An 8,540-nucleotide genomic window follows, 5' to 3' on the forward strand; every position below is an offset into this window, starting at 1 on the left:
TCTCTGAAGTGACTTAACCGACAACGATTGAAAAAAATGGCAGTGAAATTGAGATGGGACAAAACAAGTGATTTAAACAGCCCGATTCTTGCTTTTAATGGTAGCAATTGCCATTTTTATTAACGTTTTGTTTAGCTGATTATCAAAATTTAGATTGTTATCAATCATTATACCTAAATAACGACAACTTAGTTTTGGCTCTATGAAAATTCCATTATAACGAAATTGTTCAATTTTTGATTCACCATTTTTTGAAAAAATCACAATTTCTGTTTTATCTCTGTTTAAGGTTAGCATATTTTGCCTCATATAACTGTCAGTATTTTCAAATACACTGTTAATTTCGCATAAAAGATTTTCATCAGATTTGGAATGACAAATAATGCATGTTTCATCTGCAAACTGTAAAACGTCCTCTCTTTTTTTCATTTTTTCTGGGAAATCGTTGATATAAAGTATAAAAATTAAAGGTCCGAGAACTGTTCCTTGAGGTACTCCGTGATTGATTGTCACCCAGTTCGAACATTCAATGCCGTTCTGTACGCATTGTTTTCTGTTAGATAAAAACGATTCTAGCATTGCAATTGATTCCGTACTAAATCCATATTTTGCAATTTTTTCGAGAAAAATTTTGTGAGATATTGAGTTAAAAGCTTTGGCCAAATCCAAGGAAATACTGGCAACGATTTCGTTTTCCTCTAACAAACTGTTCACTGATTCTGTCAACGATATTACTGTATCATTCGAAGATTTTCTTTTCAGAAACCCAAACTGATTTTTATTGATTAATTCATACTTTTCAACATGTTCTAGCATTTGTTGGAGCAAAAGTCTTTCAAAAATGTTTGCAAGAGTCGGTGTAACTGAATTTGGTCGGTAATTTTCTGCTTCCAGTGGATCACCTTTTTTGTAAATTGGAGTTACGTATGCTTTTTTAAGTACATCGGGAAAAACATTTTTTGATATGCATTCGTTTATTGCAAACTGTAGATGTGTTCCAATAGACATTTTGCTACACTTGAAGGACCATGTAGTAAGTAATCCAGGACCCGCTGCTTTGTTTTGTGGTAATTGATCAATTACAGTAAACAGTTCTTTTCTCGTTATATGTCTGAAGGAACACTCAGTTTTGCCAAAATCATAGTCCGGTAGCTCAACTTTTTCTGTCTTGCCGTCGTATAAACCTAATTTAGAAAAACAAATATTAATTGTGTTAGCGATTTCTTTTTTGTCTTTTAAAATATCTTGTTTGAACCGAATTCTAGAAATTTCGCTATTTTTAACCTCGTGTTTAATCTTTGTTTTAATGAATTTCCACTGTTGTTTTAAATCGGGAAGACATTCGAACAATTTCTGTGAATAAGTGTGACTCGCTCTTCTAAGTAGTCTGTTTGTATGGTTTCTCATTCTTTTGTATGAGCTATTTGTGTCAACGTCTCTTTTTTCCTTCCAAATATTGAAAAGCCTGTGCTTTTTGTTGATAAGATTCAATATTTCTCTGGATAACCATTTCTTTTTTGTTGACTTTGACGATGGCTCTCCTATTTTAATGGGAGCTACATTATTCAGAATATTTTCAAACGTATTTGAAAATTTTTCAAAAGTTGAGTTGTTTTGTTGATACATGGGACTCCAATCCGCGGATGCAATTGTTTTGTTAAGATTAGCTCTACTAATTTGGCTAGTATCCCTGTAAAAAAACTGTGTTTTGTTGTTTTCATAATCGATATCCAGTGACGAAAGGAAAACTTGTGTAAAATGATCACTTCCAAATCACTGCTTGATAACAGTTGTATCAAAAATTTGGTGTTTTGTTGTTAAACAGTGATCAATCAGTGTTTCCTGATTTCCATTTGTCCAGGTTGGAGTTTTTTTATTTACTATATCAAGCCCATTGTTGGAAGCAAATTCTGTCAATAACTCTCTTTCTCTTTGATTGAAAAAATTGATGTTATAGTCTCCAAATAGTTTTACATTATCTGTTTTTGAATATGCGCCTGAAATTTCTGATGTCAACTCTTCTAGAAAAAAATCGCCCAAGTTTTTGTTGGAACAATAAGAAACGTTTACTAGAAAATTTTCCTTAAACGGTGCTTGTATTTCAAGCCATAGTGATTCAAAAAACTTCTGTTAATAGAGTTGAGATCATTCCGTATTTTAGGTTTGAATGTATTTGGTACCCATATTCCTACTCCACCACCTCTCGTTAACTGCGTCAAGTTTGATCTGCTTTGATGAACAAAGTGGTGATTGTTGCTTAAAAAATTCATGGGTATCTTCTGATTATCGTTTATCCATGTTTCAGTAACAATAAAGCATGTTTGTCTGTTCTGCTGCTGCAAAAAATCCGAAATTTCTTCGTGTTTGTTGTTAACGCTTCTAATATTTGTGTATACAAAACATGGATGCAAGTTTGCGTTTGCCTTATGTTTTTCGTAGCCTTCGAATGTTTGTAAATTAAGTAAATTGGGCCCGGGATTAGATTCGACATCACCGCAAAGTAAAATTAAGTAAGTTATAGTTAGGAACTGATATATTAAGTTTAAAGACCAAAATCCAAGACATACATTATCAAAAAGTGTTTTGTTTTTAAAAATCAAATAAATTGAAGTGCTTGGGTGACATTTGATTGAACACTAACACTTTTTATTTTCTGCAAGAAAAAACAGGCAAAAAAACACGAGAAATTTCCAATAGGAACACGTTTTTCAAAGTCACCCAAACGCAATATATCCCATATGACCACTTCTGTTCCAGTTATTGACAACATTATCTATTGGCTGCTTTTTGATTCGTCTCATAGATACGTTGCTGACAGAAGATTGATACCCCACACTTGATATGTAATTTCTTAAGCTAAAAACCATTTTCTGGATTCCATTTTGATTAGGATGAATGCCATCATTTCGAATATCTGCTTTTTCCAAATTATAATCCAGAACTTTTATGTCGGTATTTTGGAACTCGCCGCGTACACCATCTGCTATATCGTCTAAAGCCTGGTTAAATTTGGTTATTTCATTATTGTTAGTTTCGCGTCCAAAACTGCCGTTTTTTACCTTGGGTAATTTACAAATCGCTACTTTGTAGGGCTTTATTTTATTAACGGACTTCGATAAAACGACTCCCAACTCTTTAGCGGCATCTTCTCCTGCAGTACCTTGATCAATGGAATTATGTCCTGAATGAATAATCAGACATTCAGCTTTTGTTGATGGCGCATAATTGTCAATGATTTTATTGAGGTCTTTTATTGTCGAAGATGGATAAGAATGAATGGCAGCATCATTACTGATGGCATTTTGGCGAACCAATTTATACGAGCTGTCAGAAATAATTAACTGTTTTGTGAAACGAGGAACAAACATTGGATAAAAATGACGGTTGACTGTAGATTTCACGACATCTTTTTCTACTGTTTTTTTCGCTAATTAAATTGGATATTAATTTATCATTCTGACTCCTCAAAAATTGAATCTCAGATTGAGCTTGATTAAAAAATTCTTTTTGATGTTCGAATTCGAGCTTAAGTCTATCCAATTCTTGGTTATTGTCTTGATTCTTGTTTGCTAAGTTAAATGACTCCCTTCTTTGATTTCTTAGTTGCATCACCTCGCTTAATAGTTTCTCTTTTGTCCATTTTGACAACCCCGAAATAGTGTCTGTCATATTGATATCTATGCTTTAGGGTGATTGGTTTCAGTTATTCCAGCATCAACCAGAAAAAAAAGACGCGTCCTGAAAATGAGGCTATATTAAATTAAAGGTTAAATTGGTTTGGTCTCACCAGTTTGAAGTCCAGATATAGAATATCCAATAATTTGGTTTGATTGTAGAAGAAAAAAAAACTTGTTTGCTTTATCGCGAAAACAAAAAAAAGTTCTTTGTCAGATAACGTTCTCAATGAATGTTCCATTGAAAGTCATGCGTCCATTGAAAGTAAACAATAGGAAAACCCACAAAATTATTGTTTGCCTATCAAGAAAGCGAGAACTGCAGAAGCAACAATGATTTGTTTTTTAGTTTCTTATTGCCTGCTAGCGATTGGTAAATTAATCTATATTTTAGATTAGATTAGACTTGAATTTCCAAACGCTGTATAAAAAGTACCATGCAGTTGTACAATCAGCATTTGAGAGACATTCAAATAGGTCGGAACCTGTCGAGTGATGTCTGTTTTCAAGAAAGTTGAACGAAATGAAGCATAACCTGAAGAGCTATTTTTCTGGCCCCTACCCGAATTGTTTCGAAAGGAATTTGTTACCTTGTATGTACTTATCCCTAAGTTTATGTAAAAAAAGTTGGAGGTTCTGTGTCGGATAGCGTTAACAAATTTCTTATTCTTTTGATTTCCAGTTTTGCAAAAGGCATTGCATATCTCCCGAACTCGCGTTACCAAAGATTTTTTTTTATTTTTTGTAGTTGACTCCACTAAGAGTTTAGGCTCAGTCGCTTTAGCCTTTCTACTCAAAGCCTTTTCTAATATAAATTTGTTAATCGTATCATTCAGAAAATAGTTCGGCGAATCTTTTCTAAGAAACTAAGAAAGTACCTTAATTAGTTCATAGAGGTGATGTTCCTGTGTGTTTGAAATAAACTTGTGTGTTTTAATATATAATTTTGTGACCAATTATTTTTTTTTAAGTTCAGATATAATTGCAGTGCCGTACACTAAGACTACATATTGCGGAAATGGTTGAACACATGATCAGTACAAGAGTACAAGAGTTTTACGACTAAATATTGTTTGAAACTCTCAAAGCAATTTCTTACAATGGCTTCAATTTTTTTGTCAATTCTTCCTTTTGTTGGGCATAGAAACTCTTTGGTACAGAGAAACTCCCACATTTTTGATCGTTCCGGTATTTATTAATGCATTTCTGTAGACGGCTGGTTTTTTTTTGTTGATTTACATAAGTTTATTTTTCTCATGAGTAATACTCAGCTAGTTTTCTTCAACCCAGTTGCAGATTTGGCGGAGATCTTGCTCAATGTTTTGGTGTCCTTCTTTTAAAGAGGAATATATTAATGTATCTTTGGCAAGCAGTGTTGTATTGCTCTTTTCACGCACAAGCAGAGTATCTGTCAGATAAATAAAAAAATTGGTTCCAGTAACGACCCCTGAGAAACACCGCGTTACATGGTTATTGATTTTGATTGAATTTCTCCTATGGAAAAAACTGCTTTCTTTTATCTAAGTTTGAATTCCGCAGACCAAAAGTAGACCTCGAATTTCAGATAGTTCCAGTTTTAAATAATACTTCATGTTTGTGTTCTACAGTATTACTTCATGTTTGTGTTCTACAGTATCAAAGGCTTTATTGAAGATTATTGTTTTTATTTTATAGTATAATCCCTACCATTGGAGACTTAACATAATTTTTTTCTTAAAAAAATGACGTAGCGCGCTTTAAAATTAATTTTTCAAACAGCTTGACAAATACCAGCAAATAAGATATTGGTCTGTAATTGTTTGGGTCCATATGGCAACCTCACTTATGAAATGTCATCATCTTAGACGTTTTTAGTGTTTCAGGAAAATACATGAAATTAAAGCATTTGGTAAAAATGTCACATAAGATCTCACAGATAGCAGAGTTTACAGTTTTCAGTGTTACATAACTGAGTTCAAACATATTAATAGATCGGTTGGTATTCGGATCTTTCATTGTTTCGTAAACTTCAATAGGAGCTGTCTGAGAAAGTATAATAATACTCTCAACGTGCTTCAGATACATAAAAGTGTTTTGTCTGTGCTGGTGCTGCGCTATATCTTGACCAATCCGTAGAAAACTGTCATTAAGTTTAATTGGACTAAATTGACATAGTTCATGAGACATTGGTGCATCTTTTATATTTTTGACAGGTATGACCAAAGACTTATTAATGGTTTCATGTCCAATCTTTTGTTCATAAAAATTTCCCTGTATTTCTTTTTTTAGCTCATCAATTTTATTCATCTTATTTTGCAACGCAATGTTCTGTTTTTTGCGGCCAAATCTCTAATTCTATGTGTAACCAATTTTTTTCCAATTTGTTTGTGTTTTTTCTATAATCGGTCCAAATTTCTCCATCGAATCAAAGATTTGTTAAAAACCATTCTATTTTTTATCGATAAACACTTTGCTTTCAATATTATTATTATTTTTTTTCAGCTTTAGGAATACATAATAGTTTATGTTTTTGCTGACTTCCTCTTTATTGAGTTTTTGGAGGTGTTTTGACATCAAAATTTGATCCTCTGTGTGGTCTACTTGTAGCTTATTATTGCAGGCAGAAGAATACACAATAATGATGCGATAAGGCAATTTTATCAACACAACAACCTCCAGTAATTTCTGGAAAAAATAGATCAATTGCTCTCTGTGAATGAGATGTTTCACGTGTTACTAAATTTGCATCAATTAGGTTTCGTCAAATAAATGACAACAACTCTAATAACCCTGAACTTGTTCTATTATTTTTTAAAACATCAATGTTCAAATTCTCACAAATTATTCGTTTTTCTTGTTTCTTTACATCTAAGGACGTTATGTGATTCTGAAGGAACTTTAAAAATTCGTCAACTGGATAGTTTGGCAATTTATAAACACTTGTGATAAAAAAAAATGTGTCTCGTCTGTTAGCAATTTCACACCTAAAATTTGAGCGTTTTGAATACTGCTATTAATTTTTGATTGAATATTGATTTTTATTTTAACTTGTCTGACAAAATAGCCCTACACCGCCACCAACTCTGTTGCGATCGCATGTTTCTGTCATCATTAATCCATCTTTCTAATTGATTCTACGTTGAAAGAGTGGATGTCATCACTAGTCCTGGTGTCTGTTCCATTATACGTTGAAAAAATGGATGTCATCACTAGTCCATGTAAGTGCAATTGTTGATGGTTTTTGCTCTAGGTCTTCTAATTAAACCTCGAGTTGCTCGAAATTAGGTCTAAATGATCTTACATTTAAAAGGCAAATTTGGTTGCTAATTCCGTTTGTCAAATATATATATATATATATATATATATATATATATATATATATATATATATTTAAATCTATATATATATATATATATATATATATATATACATATATCTATATATATATATATATATATTATATATATATAAAACTTTATATATATATATATATATATATATATAAATATATATAAGTATATATATATATATATATATATATATATATATATATAAATACATTTATTGAAAGAAAAAATCAAAGGAAAGTGTACAAACAAAAAATGTTTATTTTTCTCTTCTCCCTTGCTCTCGCCCCTCCATTGTTTTTCCTTCTGTCCAGCTTTCCTATCCCTCTCTATCTCATTGTTTTCATTTCCTTCTTTTTTTTTGAAAGAGAGTCTTGAAAATTGCAGGAAATTTTATTGTTTCTCTTTTGTTTTCTTTTTTTTCTCAAAGTGCTCTTCCAAGAAAGTCGCAGATTGAGCTCACTTGTTATTCAGGTTTACCTTAAAAGTATTTACTTAGAGAGCACCGAAAATAGTTTGCGATATGAAAGTGAAAACCTGTCTTCGCGGAAGTTGAAAATGTTTTTTTATTATGGTTTTTTCTTTATTTAGAGCGCCTTTTCCGCAGAATTCGCAGATTAGGCGCTTTTAATGATTGGGTTTACCCTTATTTTTTTTTGTTTTAGGAAAACAAACAAAATGTTTTGGTATAAATGTATTTGAAAAAAGGAAAGAAAGTGATAAATTCTGAGTCCGCCGATATGAGAACAACTGTGAACAACTGTATTTTGACTATAGGGTATTGGTTTAGCCATCCATCTGCTTCTTCTATTCACAAAAATTTTGAGTGTCATTTTCAGCTAACATTCTCTGTCGCGTGAGTTGGGCAACCGATTGTCGGATTTTACAAAAGCACTGATTGCAACCAAGTTTGAATCCAATTGCTGCTAGACTTTTTCGAATATTAAATGTTTCCCAAAGTTGTTTTTTATTAGTATTGTAAAAATCAACTAAAAACTCAAACTTCTGAATAAAGTTTTTTATCAGTTGAGGGAAATTTTGCATGTGCTGTATATACACATTTGATATAAATCTTGGTGCTCAGGTTATATTCGCAACTTTTTCACTGATAATGAGTGGTCATCTGGGTCACCACTTCAGAATAGTCATACAAGGATCATGAATAATGTCAGTCAATCAAATAATAACGTATTTCCTGGTACGTTCCTTCTAGGACTACTAAATCATAATCACATTTGATCATTGTATGACTACAATGATCAAATGTTGTTGTGTAATTGTTATTGCCTAAGATGTGCGCTGTACATAATTTATATATATATATATATATATATATATATATAAATACATTTATTGAAAGAAAAAAATCAAAGGAAATTGTACAAACAAAAAATGTTTATTTTTCTCTTCTCCCTTGCTCTCGCCCCTCCATTGTTTTTCCTTCTGTCCAGCTTTTCTATCCCTCTCTATCTCATTGTTTTCATTTCCTTCTCTTTTTTTTTGAAAGAGAGTCTTGAAAATTGCAGGAAATTTTATTGTT

At 31.9% G+C, this 8,540-nt stretch overlaps 1 protein-coding gene across 2 annotated transcripts in view; it reads right to left on the reverse strand.

The window, feature by feature from the left end:
* The window catches only part of LOC142337183 (uncharacterized), a 160,466-nt gene that overhangs the window by 1,065 nt on the left and 150,861 nt on the right, over positions 1-8,540 (reverse strand). The window lies entirely within an intron of this gene.

The sequence above is a fragment of the Convolutriloba macropyga genome, chromosome 3, assembly GCF_964194025.1.
Source record: "Convolutriloba macropyga chromosome 3, txConMacr16.3, whole genome shotgun sequence".
Taxonomy (NCBI): domain Eukaryota; kingdom Metazoa; phylum Xenacoelomorpha; order Acoela; family Convolutidae; genus Convolutriloba; species Convolutriloba macropyga.